The following is a 14,566-nucleotide window of genomic DNA, read 5'->3' as shown; positions in this document are numbered from 1 at the left end:
ACGCCTTGAAGATGAAAGAACTGAAGTTGTGAGGCTGGAACAACACAGAAGGGACAAATACATACAAAGCCTCAGAGGCTTTTGTATTTGAGGCTTTGTACGTATTTGTCCTTCTATGTTGTTCCAGCCTCAGAACTTCAGTTCTTTCATCTTCAACAGTTGCCGCCTGCGTCGATCCCGTCGTATGAATGTGTGTCTGAGTGAGCAAAAATGTAAGAGTGAAAGGAGGATGAGTGAGAGAGCGGCTGGTTTGTCTCTGCAGATGACGCACCTTGGAAGTCGCTGAGAAGGCGTGTTAGCTTAGCTCAGTAGTAGAGAGGGGTTGAGAACAGAGCCGAGGTCCAAACTACGACCCCCCTGCCCTGACCCCTGCGCGTATTTTTCCCTGCGCGGCGCGTCCCTGCGCGTTTTTTTCCCTGCGCGGCGCGCGTGCGGAGGCTTGTCCGCGCGATTATAACATGCAGAGACATGCAAAGAAGGGTCATACACAAAAAGTACGAGTCAAAATATATTTATTAATGCCAATCAGGTTGCCAATTGTGATGTCTGCCAATTGTGATGCCAATCAGGTGAAGGAAAAAAACCCAACCGAAAAACCTTCACCACCTGTAATAGAAGAAACACAAGGCACATAACAAAGAACATACTTACTCATTACCAATTTCGCAGCTTCCATATGGGTATGACTCAATAGCATTAAAGAGGTATCTCTTATCATCATAGGGCATGAGTGCAAGCTTAGTTGTTTCTACTGTATACATGCATTGGCGCTTACTACATATGGTGCTTTGGGGGTGACTTACCTTCACACTATTAAACAAAACATCTTTATATACATCGTGATGCAATTCCCTACGAGCAATACTTTTCGTAACACCTTTTGCTCTAGCAATTTGACTATCGTCACTCAATCGGATAGAATACATTTTTGCTTTCAAGGCAACAACCTCTTCAATTATTCTACCTCCAGTCTCATCCTTGAAGCGGAACAGAGCCCCTTTATTTTTATTGCTATAGTGTGGATGATCAGTGGGATAGGATGAAAGATCGAGGTGATCATCTGCAATCTTTTTGATTTCTTCTTCATACTCTGACGTATGAAACACACCAATGATGGAATCGGTATCCGAATACATGATGGTGATGGGACAATTCAATTTTTCCAATAGAGTGCAATAGACAAATTCATACATTACCAACTTACTATAATCTAAAATACAAAAACCAATTTGCAATGGAAAGCTACACTTTACCTTCCTTTTATTCATCTCATACAACACACAATTCTCTGACAAAATTTCAAATCGAATGCAGTCGTTTGAGGAGCTATATCTTTGGGCCTCTTCTTTGCTGAATGCTTAATTGATCTATATCGCCTGGGGGAAAGGAGCGTCCTGCCGTAAAGGGCATTACAGCTTAACTTCAGTATCTTCTTCTCAAAGTCCGTTTGCGCTGCAATGCGTCGCATAATGTTCATTTCAATGTATGGACCAAAGACCATACCCTGACGAAATTTCAACACTCTATGAATTTTGCTCACCCGCATACCTAACCTACCCCAGGGAACACATGGTAGTCAACTAGACGTCCAGACCTGTTCTAGCCCTAGACTTTAGGGATAGTGCCCAAACTAGACGTTGACTAGACGTCTAAAAGTCTTACCATTATTTAGACGTCTAAAATTAGTGATTTACTAGACATCTTGTAGACATTTAGTAATTGACGTCTAATTGTAGACGTCTTGTAGCTGGCCTTGTATATACCACATATTAGAAATCATCAAGATTTTGTTTTATTAGCTTTTTAAGAGGTGTGAACACATTCACACATCAAATGCAGTCACTATATTATAAGAGGTGGTTCTAAGCTTAGCTTTCAGGCTTACAAAACTGAAGTTCAATTGCTACGAAACATATGCAGGAAACTGAATTACTTGATGGCAGAGTTAACATAATTGTGGTGTTCAAGTTGTCCGTGAACCGGCCCTGGTGACTGAGTCTGTTCGCCTTCTTATCCCGAGATCGCTGGTTCGAACCTGGCCAAAAACACCAGCAACTTAGTGCCAGGATACAGGTTGCTTGGACATGCCATCTTCCACAAGGGACATTAAATACGGTGTGTTGTGTGGTGAGCTTTCATTGCGTGGGCAATCCACAGACCGACTGCTGTGGCGTCGCTCATGATCTCAGTTGTCTCACAATGTAAACCCCAACTGTTATTAAGTCTTCCATGCTGGTATCTGTCCACAAGAGTCGTCACAAGAAGTCTAAAAAATGTAGCCAAATGCAGAAAGGGAACTGGAATTAGGAGGGTCATCCAAAAATAAGTTTCCCCGATATTTGTTATTCAAAGGAAACACCACTAGGACAAACTGAATGGTGTAGTAGTTGGGTGTGACATTCCGGCACTGCAGATGTTGGTTACTGGAGTGCCGTTCACCTATGTGTCAAGCATTCAAGCATGGATGTAATATTTCGGAGTACGTCTGACTATCCTTGTAAGGAAGAGTTATCCTATTTTTCGTTAAAGAAAAAAAGAGTGCTTTAGAGAATATCCACTGACAGTTAACACCTGTTTATACAAAACACTTTACAGGCATTGAAATGGTGTGTCCTCTATATAGGGTCGTGAAAATCTGCACAATGAACAGTACAGTGGGAGATCAGCTATAACAGCACGAAACGACGTTTCTTTTCTGAAATTCCGAGAATTGTTAACAGGGACTGGCGGGTCACTGGTACTGCACTCTGATACTAATGGGAACAAATTTCCTTCAGCTTGGTCAACGAAAGTTATGCGAGATGGGGGCCACATTTGCTCGGTAACGCTCGTAAAGAGCAACGAATGAATGCAGCTTGCATTTTCCTTCAATGGTATCAAGACGGTCAAGATGGATTTCTTGGAACAATTATTATTAATGAAACGTGGGTGCATTATGCAAGTGCTGAGACAAAATACCATAGGAAGCCATGATGGGTGCCTGGTGAAAGCATTCTGAAGGAGGTCAAACTTGCGTTTTCGTCTGGAAAGGCTATGCCGACAGTGTTTTAGGACTATCGTTGTCTGCAACTTGTAGATTACCTCACATGCACAACCACAGTAAATGCAAAGATGTACTGCGAGATCCTGGGAAAGCGTTAAACTACAATGAAAGAAAAACGCACAGGACTTGGAAGGGTGTAGTACAACCACGTCAACGCTGTCTGCACTCGTCTTGAAAGACTTGGGATTTGTTCCAGAAATTCATCTGGAAATTTGCCAAAGTGAGAAAAAGTACACAAGCGAGCTGGTACAACGTTGAAGTAGGAAGCATCACCTTGAGCATGAGGAGAATGAAGTATACAGGAGACACACAAACGTGAGTTTCGTTTTCGTGAGCTTCCTGTATACTTCGTTCTCCTCGTGCTCAAGGTGACGATTCCTACTTAAATGAAAATTTGCCCAATCTGCTGTTCCATCTTCCTCTCAAAGCACCCCTCGGCAGTCACCAATTCGTAAGTGATCATGAAACACAAATTGATCAGGTGAAATCCAAAGTGAATGCCTCACTTTGTAAACAGGGCATAGCATGGCACAGACAACGTATTGAATACTTGGTATCACAGTATCAAAAATGTTCAGCTAAATAAGGTGACTATATTAGGGAGTAACATTGAGCTCTAATCTGTACATAAATTTTTTCAATGCTGTGCTATAGGTTTATTATTTTGTTCACAGCAGAGGAACTTTTGTTGGATGATCCTCATACATGAAGGAAATTCCTTATTTTCTTACTTTCCATCACACGTGTGTGGTGCAGCAAGTACAATCTGTTTGCAAATGATCATACTGAGGTAATAAAACTGGACTCTGCAACAACCTTCAGAAACTATGCATGAATGGACCACATTAACTTTGTCCAATTATATTATGACCAAATGGATAGTATGTATGCTATGTGAGTTGTATGCCCATGTATTGTAACAAAAGATCAGTCAGATGAAGGCAGTCTGACTGAGGTACGTAGATAATTTAAATAATGTCCATACATATGATGATCCGAGTGTTTTTGGCTCACTGACATGCATATACACTGACAGCATCCACAACTAGAAGACATTACCAGAATCTAAGTGCTGTGAAGTAATATTTTATTTTTCTGAATGTATATCTTTTTTTCTTAACGAAAGCCCGCATTTGTTCGGGGCAATGTCTCTTGAACTAGCGTTCCTGATGGCGTTACCGTTGCTGGTAAATGTAAATTTTGTACGTTAGTGACTCCCCTGCACAATACTACGTTACACCAACTTAAAGAAATCAGCAACTAAATTATTGAATCACTGAAACGTCAATAAAAAAGTCGACGACTCCAACGAATCGTGCAGCGCAGCACTATAAACCATAGCTCCACAAACACAGAAGCACTTTGCACGTACTGTGGGCAGCAGATAGCAGATGTTTGTTTACTGCACATAACATTTTCCCACAAGCTACACAGAAGCAGTAAAATGGAATCTGAGGTGACTCAGGGATTTCAGGACACTTCAAAAAATCTTGAAACTGCCCATGGTATCTCTTTGAAACCGCTGAACAGGCAATGCGCTACATATTAGGCACACCTGTAGCTCAGCAGCAAAGGCACTGATAAAATGTGTGCAAAAAGAACAGCGATTTTCAACACATACATCACAAAATACGACACTCGTCGCTGCAACACCGAAGGCGATGGCATGATGATGATGATGTTGGTGTCACTTCCGCTGGATTGGCATATGTGTTATTTAACATTTAACCTCCACCACCCAATTATAATGAACGGCCACGGAAATTAAAGTATTATAAAAAATAAGTACTCAAAAAGCACGAGCTAAAGCAATGGCAATGACGTCTGCCCGTCTACCCAATCACCATCCATCATCCATCCATCAAACCAGTTCGAACCAGTTCAGTTTCAACGGTTGAAACTTCAAACTTTCCGGACGCGCAACGGGTAGCAGTTGGGGTCTCCGCGGCTGCATTCCACTGGTTGTTATACGAAAATCTTTCGAAGTTCTAATCTCCCGCGCGTTTTGTCTTGCAATGTTTGAGCATAGCGAGAACGTACGCCGTGCTGTCCAGTGATAAAAGCTGTTGAGCGCAGCAGAGCTCGCAGAGTACTGTGGTGGACAACGTTTCTTTGTTCTCTGGCTTTCAAGTTTAAGGGGTGAGTTCACTCTTCATTAAAGTATGTGCCTGTTTCTGTGCACCAAATCGCATGTAGTAGATATGCGTGGCATAATATCGGAATATCGTTTCCTCTATTTCGGCTTCGTATCACCGATTGAAGCATATTGGAAGTGTGGGTTGACCTGACTGCACTTGCATTCAAAGTAGTGATTAACGTTGTATGTTCGCCAGTACAACGTTTCATTAAGTGCCTTGGTTCGTCTTGGTGCTAAAACAAATACGGTATCACTAATTAATCATCGAGATTCACGAGTTTTCGATGACTGTTGAAGTCTTGAGTAAACGAAAGTCGACAGTTACGGTTTGCAGGGCGGACATGCCGGAACATAAATGCTGGTTAGTTCATTGTCATGTCAACCCGACTTCGGTTGTTGCATTTTTCGCTGGTAGTGAAACTACACACTGAAAATTTTGCGCAAGTACTTTTGTTTGCATATCATGGTTTCATAGCAACTGAATTTTTCTCTTTATAGGTGCTTGGACTATCTTGCATCGGTGGATATGAAAATAGTGGTAACCTACCCTACGAAACAGCTATTTGCACATAAGCTTAACAGTTCCCTGTGAGGTGAGGGGAAGCAGTTGTCTCTGACGTGTGACTGTGTTGTCCTCCAATGTTCCTGATGTTCGATGTGCCCCCGAATCTTACTCTGGAGGGAGCCTCTTTAAATTTTTTGCAAATACAGTTGGTGGAAGACTCTAACTGCTTTCCATTCACATGGTTTCGAACTTTTTTTCAGATGCTGTGAAAGTCAGCAGGGAAGTGCGATGTAGAAGAAACGACTGCCAGAAGCTTGCTAAAGAACTGCACAACATGTGTGAGCAGCAGACAAAATATTCATCAAACGGTACAAAACTAGTATTTTTGTGCTTTGTCGTTTTGAGACATCCTTGGTATTGTATGGAGAACAGCGTGACTATGTCATTCCGTCTTACTTCACCCAAACAGCTATCTGGTAGTAGTGCAAGATTTGAGTTCCTAAAAGGTTTATTCACTGAAGTCACCTCAGCGCCATACTATAGGTCCCTCAATGTTTAGTTCTTGCATTTGTTCGCTGCATTATGCTTTTTAGGTGACTATTAACACCAAAAAATATGGAAATTGCTTGGATATTCTACAAATCACAGAGCAACAAGTTTTAAACACCAGATATGCGGTGAGTATAATATGGGTAACAGCTTGACTGAAATCTACAATAGGGCCGAGATCTACCAAGGCCGATGGCAGCAAATCTGCCTGCTAGCGACAGTGGCGGTCTCCTGCGGATGACGTCATGTGAATAAACTTGTATACTACTTGTACGTACTTATAATATTTGACGTGGTGATACAGGTTTTGCTTTGTATTGTCTTTTATAATATACACAGTGTTTATTTTTATCCTGTACAGAATTTTTGCACCAAAGTTATGAGAGCAGCACATATGTTGTTTTAGCGTAATGGAGTGATGGAAGTGCTGCGCCAATCATGGAGAGCTTAGCAGTCGCCTGCTCGACCAGGTAAGGTCGTGTGTCACGAGAAAACGCCTGTCACATCGATGTACTTCCACAGCGACAGCTGTTATATCCTCATTTCCCTGAGATCCTGGCAGCGTCCGCTAGAGCCCTGCGCAGATAAGATTTTTAGCATCCGCGTACACGTTATCCGATCCGCACCGTTGCATACACAACCGTTTAGATCCGCAAGTTTCGAAGGACGCGTAAACACAGCCGGAAGAATGTTGGTATAATTTCGGATGCCTCCATGCTGTCATGGAAGGACTCATGGCAACAAGCAAAGGTAAACCTTTCAACAAACGCGATATGGAGAGACTTCTGGAACGCTTCCTCACCGGTGCTCGTGTGGACGCCAAAATGCCTTCTCTCCCGTCTTGGCCGTGCATGGTCAAAGGTGAACCCTGGCATGCGCTCGCCGTCGGTGCGCAATACAAATAAATTGGTGGTAGAAAAATTACAGCATGCGGTATATCTGCATCCGACCTCGAGCCATCCGATCCGCACACCGCAGAAAGTGATAAATTCTCATCCGAATCCGCAAGTATCTTACGGATATCCGCTTCCATCCGCGGATGGTGCAGGGCTCTAGCGTCCACATCAGGTAGTGACGCGCAAACAGATTTTCAGCTGTTGCTGCAATTTGTGTTGTGTAGCTGTAACAGTTCTGTGATTTTTGTACGTGCAGCTTTTTTTCTTTGTGTCTCTCAGATCAGTGTTGATACAGCTTTTGCTCTTATGTGGCCAGACAAGCATCCCGTGAAAGAGTGTGCACAGCCACTAAACAAACTATAGTTAGAACTAGCAGGCTACATAATGCTTTCTGACATGTTTTGTTCTATTTTCTAGCCACAGTGAGTCATTGAAGGCAGTGCTGCAGCACCAACAATCACTCGTTGGAAGAAATGAATGAGGTGGCCGTCAACACCCTGCTGCCAGTTCAACACTCCTCAGTCAAAACACAAGACGCCTGCTTGGCGGCAAAGTCAATCCAGTTTTAGACAAGAGTTTTGTACCATAGACTTCGTGTGTGGTTTACTGCGAATAAATGTTTATGCTGAGATCCGTGTTGCTATCAATTATATCATATTTCTGCATGAATGCATACCAGGACGGTAGCAGGACTAGTCATGGTCTAAAGTAGGTCTAAAGGTGGCTAAAGTAAGGTACAGGAAATGTATAACCCTAGACCTGTCGCCTGAATGGAGGGATAAAATTGGTCTAGCTGTAGACTTCATGTCTAATACATGGTTAAGTGTCTGACCCTGTTCCAGACATCCAGGTCAAAAGAGTGTCTAAATCACGGCTAGGTACATAGACATCGGATATCTAGGGCTAGATGGCTAGGTGGCGTAACGTTAGACGTGTTATTTGACGTCTAGTGGAGGGATACTAGACATTTGGTCTAATTGCCTAGACATTCTATAGACATTCCTTATCTCTTTTTTTAGACGTCATTTAGACGTTTACTAGCCCACCATGTGCTCCCTGGGACAATATAGACTCAGCAAACGATAATGTACAACATACTCTGTTTTATCATTACAAGTGAGAAGTAACTTGCCCTGTGCTGCAGGTTTGTAATTCAGCTGATCTTTTAGAGCCAACTGATACTCAGACAACCAGCTCTCGTCAACCTTTTGCTTCATTGGAGCTAGTCGGAAATACCTGGTCTTCTGGTGTGGCTCCAGTGGGTAGACGAGGTCGCACACGTAAATGTAGCCATACTCTGCATCCTGAGGATGGTTAATGATGTCCAAACACGAAAATTCGGATTCGGGCACCCACTCGAATCCTCCAATAGGCAATGGCAATGTTTGGCAACTGGCATACAGACTGTTTGCATCCCAATAGGAGATATAACTTTGTGGTTTCTCTGGGTCAAAGTTTGCACAATATTTGTTATTGACAGCAGCATACCTTAATCCTTGTTGGCAAATACCACCTCTAATAGAAGAGTCGATGGTTCGATACATATCTTCATCTGTAAGCAGCTCGATCTCGGCCTTTGTATACTTGAGAGCAGCCTGCCAACTGAATCCAGGTAGACTGACAAAGTGCAGCACTTCCAAGCCATATGTCTTCATAAAAAGCTGTCTAAAATGCTGCATAACATCTAACAGGAGCAGGACATCACATTCCAAATAGATCAAAGTATAATCTTTCGGCGATTTGCAATCGAAATGATCATATGTTTCCCGAGCAAAAGCATAGTCATCGTCGCCGATGTGTGTACCATTCAAATCGTCATAAAAACCATCCTTTGCTTGCAGGCATTCTTCATTGTAGACTTCAAAGCTTTTGATGCATGAATAAGGGTACACACCTTTCCTAGTTAATCGTGCAAAGTCATTACCATACACTTGCTGTAGACATTTAAATGCATCAATTCCTTCCGACACTGTCAAACTATCTACCAAACAAGAAAGGGAACCATTTAAAAATTGTGTGGTGTCCCTGAATAAGAGATTTCCATATTCAAAATTACGAATCTTCTCCGAGCTCGTCGCGATGAGCTTCGGCGGGCGTTTCCACTTCAAAGCAGGAAGCAATGCAATAGGGAACTGATGTCGTACTGAAGGTTGTGGATGAGCACTGGAATTTTGCCGTGATTGCTGCAACTGATGTTACATTCATTACAAATGGTAGCCAAAAAGTTGCTAACATTGCTTTCACGACTGTGGTCGTGATGACGAACCTTTCTCCAATGAACACTAAACAAGACACCACAATACTCACAGTGCGTTGCAGCGACATGTTTACGAGTCTCTTCGTCTGTGAGTTTAATGGGTGCAGGGCAACGACTGATATCGACCACCTTGTTATGAAAACATAACAGGCAGTCGACACATCTGGAAGCGGCATCTGGACCTAAATATTTTTCATTTGCGAGTATTTTCGAATCATAGGTTCTGATTAGAATGCAACAGAAGGAACTCATAACATGCTTCTGCACGGCACTTTTCACGTTCGTATTAGGGTCGAGGACAGACTCTGTATCGAGTCCGATAATATATGGAAATGCAAACATGTGACCAAACTTGTCAAATTTGAGAACATTCTTACCTGGTGCAGGGAACTCCAACAGAAGCTCATCAAAATTCCTGCACACTATCCTATGTGACACTAGGCTTTCCTGTGTTGTAAATCCCCTCGTACATGTTTCACAAAAAACATTTCTTTGCGTCCAAACAAGGTACTGAAATTCCTTATCCCAAAAAAGTGATTATCAAATTCCAGTAGCTGCACTTTATCATTAAATGTGAGACGTGGAACACGAGCAGTGTGGATACTCCCATCCTGATATGAGTACACATACACTTCAATTTGGTTCCGTTCTTCAAATTCTGCAATCTCCGAATACGATACTGGACCGTCGGGCCACCATTTGACTCTAGCCGCGGGATTCGATTCGAGATCAATGAGATATTTGCGATATGTTTTCCAATCATTTCCATATTTTCCATGCGAAAGCTCGGATATTTGAAGCGAAAATTACGACAGGCTCCGTCTGAAGTGAAGATGTTATCTTTTAGCTCCTTAATTAGATCAAAACTTGAATACGCTAGCATTGTGTGGGATCCGCACACGAAATCCGATATTGCAAAATTGGAAATGGTTCAACGTAAAGCAGTGCGATTTATTTTCGGGAAGTACTCAAGGCGGGACTCTCCTTCCATCCTTATGTCGAACGCAAATATTCCAACCTTACTGAAAAGGAGAAAAATTGCTCGTTTAAAATTTTTGTTTCAGATATTTAAGGGCAATATCAGATTAGACTCAGGATCGTTTCTTCTTCCCTTGCAAGCGCGTTCCTCACGTCATCATCATCCTTACTCCTTTAAGCCGTTATTTGCTCGTACGAATATTTTTAAAAACTCGTTTTTTGTGAAAACGGTACCTGAATGGAACTCGTTGTCTTTTGATGTTGCCAGCTGTACAATTAACCAATTTGAGGACGCTGTTTCCGTGTTGTGTGATTAACAATGATAGTTTTGTATATTCTTGTTATTCCCCTCCTGCTTGGGCAGTGCCCGCAGTATCATGAAATAAATAAAATAAATAAATAAATAAATATTTTGTTTTGAGGATGCAATAGCGCTAAAGTATTGTATTTGAAACACTCGTTGTCTGGGCATTTTACATTTGTGAGTGTTCTATTGCTTTTTTTTCAATTCGGCAGGAATTACAGTGTCACATCCAATCTTCTTTTTTTCAATCATGCTTATATTCAATTCGATTTCGGACACATCTCGAGAGACATAACCGCTACCTTCACCCTGATAATTTTCAAGGTTGCGCGCTAACTCGCTAATCATTTCATTTAGGGCAACCATTATATCCGCGAGACTATGAATTTCACGCGACACGGCACTTAGAAAAGCAAAGTGGCTGCTCATCGAATCGCCAACTTGCTTCACCATCAATACTTTCACGCGCATATAAAATTTAAAAGGTATGAGGTGTTGTTGTAATATGGAAACTATATTGTGCTGGTAATGTACCAGGTATTCGAACGGATCCTCGACATAGTCATCATATGGTGACGCCAACAGGACGTAACGTCCAAGGTACCCTTCAAAGGCCGCAGCGGATTCAAAGAATGGAAAGTATGGTACGTTAACACCAGGATGAGCCACCGAAACGTGTTCCGCGAGATTGTTCACAACAGGCTCCGGATTTTGCACAGCATCTGCCGGCGTATTATCATCAAAAACTCCATCCATCAAAACCTGATCAAATTCTAAACCCCACTCTTCGTCAAACAAAGCAGGATCTAAATTTGGAACGTTAGCTTCATCCTCCATACGACGAATTACCTCCTCAACGCAATCATGCCCACAGATTCCACAGCGAGGCACTAGAACAAATATTCCAAAAATTAAAATAGGAATAATACGCAAGAAGCAGACTTACTCTTCAAAGATTGCGACAGCACCACAAATGAAACAACCAGGGCAGTAGAACTTGGTGGGAAAAACAAAGCCATCGGCCACTATTTTATAGTAAGTGTGGGCGGACTCGAAAATTCTGTATAGACAATCGATAACCAATGGCATACCGCAGATAACCAATAGGCATCCTTTCCATCGCATTCTCTCTATTGTCAACAATGGAAACAGACGTGTGCTATTCACTCTCCCTGGAGGACTGTGAGTTTACGGCTTTCTTATCTCATTCCACTTACTCTAAGGAGATTTTTTGTTTTAGATTACGAGTGTCTCCTGACAGGTGATTTGCCTATTGTTCAAACATTGAAGACACCACCCAGAGGCTTCTTTATACAAAATGGTGACCATCTGAGAAGATGTCGCTGCGGTGGATTGATTTCAACAAAATCATCAGACTGGTTAGATCGTAATATCAGACCATATCTTGGGTGCCACCCCAACTCGGAATCAGCATGAACTCGGCTGAGAGATTTCACTTGACTATACAGTGGATGATGTACAAAGACCTGTTGAAATTAAACTCATACTTGAACTGCAACGGACCTGACAGTGACGTCAAACTCATATTGCAAAGTTTACCATATCAACTCAAAACAAGGCGTGGACAACTAATGAATAGATTGCAAAAGTTTGTCGCTGTGAAATGTGACTTGTTAAGACGCTATCGCGATGGCGAACAGATTTCACCGGCCCTTATAAATGCCGGTTTGAGAAGACCAATCCTTCGGACTTATTACATTCAACATTCGCACTACATCGTCCAGCGAAAGGAAGATGGCTCTCGCAAGATAGTGAGTCTGGAGGATTATCTTCAAAGAGCTTGTACATTGAACAAATAAAAACAATTTTTAAACGAGGTATTCCTCTTCAGTCATTTTTATTACCTTGAGATCGTTATGTGCAAGGTTATTGTCAAATAATGACATAATGCTTTTTAGTGAATAATTCTTGCAAAGACGTGAAGCAAATACGGAAACACAGAGACCGCAGTGGGAGCTGTAGAGACTCTGTATACACTTGTCACAATATTCAGCAACAGGTAGATCTAGCAATTCTTCTTCAATTGGTGGTAGACCAAAGCTGTCCACATAGATGAATCTATCATTGCGATCCATCATGTACAACAACCAATGCTCTCCCGGGCCGTCGTGTGGATGCGTATTAATGACAATGAAACCTTCTTCTTGAAGTGGCGAAACTCTGTCGACAGCGCAGGTTCCTCGATACATTTTCACAGTTTGAGGATTCATTGAAAACAATAATTCAAGGTCTAGAACGTCCATGATTTAATCCAAGTGAACTGCAAGGTCGGCATTGACGGTCAATATCTTGGGGCTCTCACTTATAAGTATAATCGACACCGCGTGAGGCAATGGTTTTGCAAATTTAAGTTCAATTCTACAATTTCCCTTACGTATGGGATTAAAATAACCACCAACGGACTCGTCTGCACTGAGGTTCCAATGCAATATGAACGAATTAGTTTTATAATTCTGATAACGTAGCTCGATGCTTCTATCATTCAGTTGAGATAAGAATTCATAGTAGCTCCCTCTGCATAGATCATTGTCCCAATCGTACGAGAGTTGTTTTCTATGTCCGTCAATGGTTAGCGTTACTGAACTCACATTGAAATGTTCAAAATTGAACGGACTCAACTTGAAGTCACCCTGATAGGCTTCGGTTCGTGTCATAACCATTGAGATACGATCTGGAATGCGGTCAGTGTATAGCTTATCAAATACTCCATCCACCGAGCCGGCAGTTAATGTTTTAATTTTGCTCTCTAAACCCCGCATAGTATAGCATGCTGGATGTTTCTTTAATATAGACTGGTGAGAGAGGAACGTTGAGTTAGTGACTTTGACTTTACGTAATGACAATACTGCATTGTGTATCTTGATTTGATGGTGGTGTGTTTCTCCTGGACCAGTCAATAAGCGATGCGTATCGCTAGCGTGCACGGCGGATACCTGACATCCAATCCAGGTAATAATAGCTTAATTTGATCTGTCAAATCTGTATTAACACGCATGACAACTTCGAATAGTTTACCACCACTTGTTCTAGAAATGAGTGCTTTAGCAACTTTGGAATTTGGATCATTTGCAGCATATTCACCTGAATCATAAATATACAAACCACAATCATCTACTGTTTTTCTGAAGATGAGTATTCGTGTGCAGCAAAGTGTCAAGCATACATCGATAGGAATTCAGACAATTTGATGATACTAATCGCTGATTGATATATACGTTAATATATTTAAACATTGCGGCTCCCAAGTTATTCACAGGGCATACAACATCATTGACTATGCCATCCGCAGTTCTTGTATATGGATCACTTCCGTCACTTCTCAATATCTGCATAGTTAGTTTAATGTACATGCTAGAAACATCAGAATATAGATCTGAAAGATTGCTTATATTCCATTCAATTGTAGATTCGCCACCGGTAATTGTCGATATAGGGTAGAACAATTGATTCTCACATGATTCTATAGAGATTTGAGATGGCGGGATTTGAAATAGCTCACACTCTCCCTTCAAAACCAGTTTCGGACTGGCGTGGACTACATTGACCAGTTTGCGACTGAATACAAGTATCACCCTCTCCTTTGTTTTATTTTCCAGTGCTTGCCAGACCACTTATATGACTCTTATTTCCGCTTTTCGCGAAGGCTTTGTATTATCTCCCAGGCAGTGAACCCCAATGCGATTGTAAAAGTTGTCGCGAACGACCCGCCGCAATCAGTTATCCTGCCTTATTTCCCGTTTTGCCATATCTTGGCCCCCACTGCAAGCTTTGGACGGCTCCTTATTCCTATTATCTCCCAGGCACTGAACCCGAATGCGATTGTAAAAGTTGTCGCGAACGGCCCGCCGCAATCAGTTATCTTGCCTTATTTCCGTT

The 14,566-nt window shown here is 42.0% G+C and overlaps 1 long non-coding RNA gene across 1 annotated transcript; it reads left to right on the top strand.

Annotated features, from left to right (window-relative positions):
- The first annotated feature begins 5,078 nt into the window (after positions 1–5,078).
- Positions 5,079–6,014, top strand: LOC135371395 (uncharacterized). Its single transcript, XR_010415585.1, has 3 exons — positions 5,079–5,182; positions 5,679–5,773; positions 5,946–6,014. It is a non-coding gene; the product is annotated as an uncharacterized LOC135371395 (long non-coding RNA).
- The last annotated feature ends 8,552 nt before the right edge of the window (positions 6,015–14,566 follow it).

This window comes from Ornithodoros turicata, unplaced genomic scaffold (assembly GCF_037126465.1).
Source record: "Ornithodoros turicata isolate Travis unplaced genomic scaffold, ASM3712646v1 Chromosome11, whole genome shotgun sequence".
Lineage (NCBI taxonomy): Eukaryota > Metazoa > Arthropoda > Arachnida > Ixodida > Argasidae > Ornithodoros > Ornithodoros turicata.
Note: the sequence above shows the minus strand (reverse complement) of the source record. Positions and strands in the feature narration are given on the sequence as shown.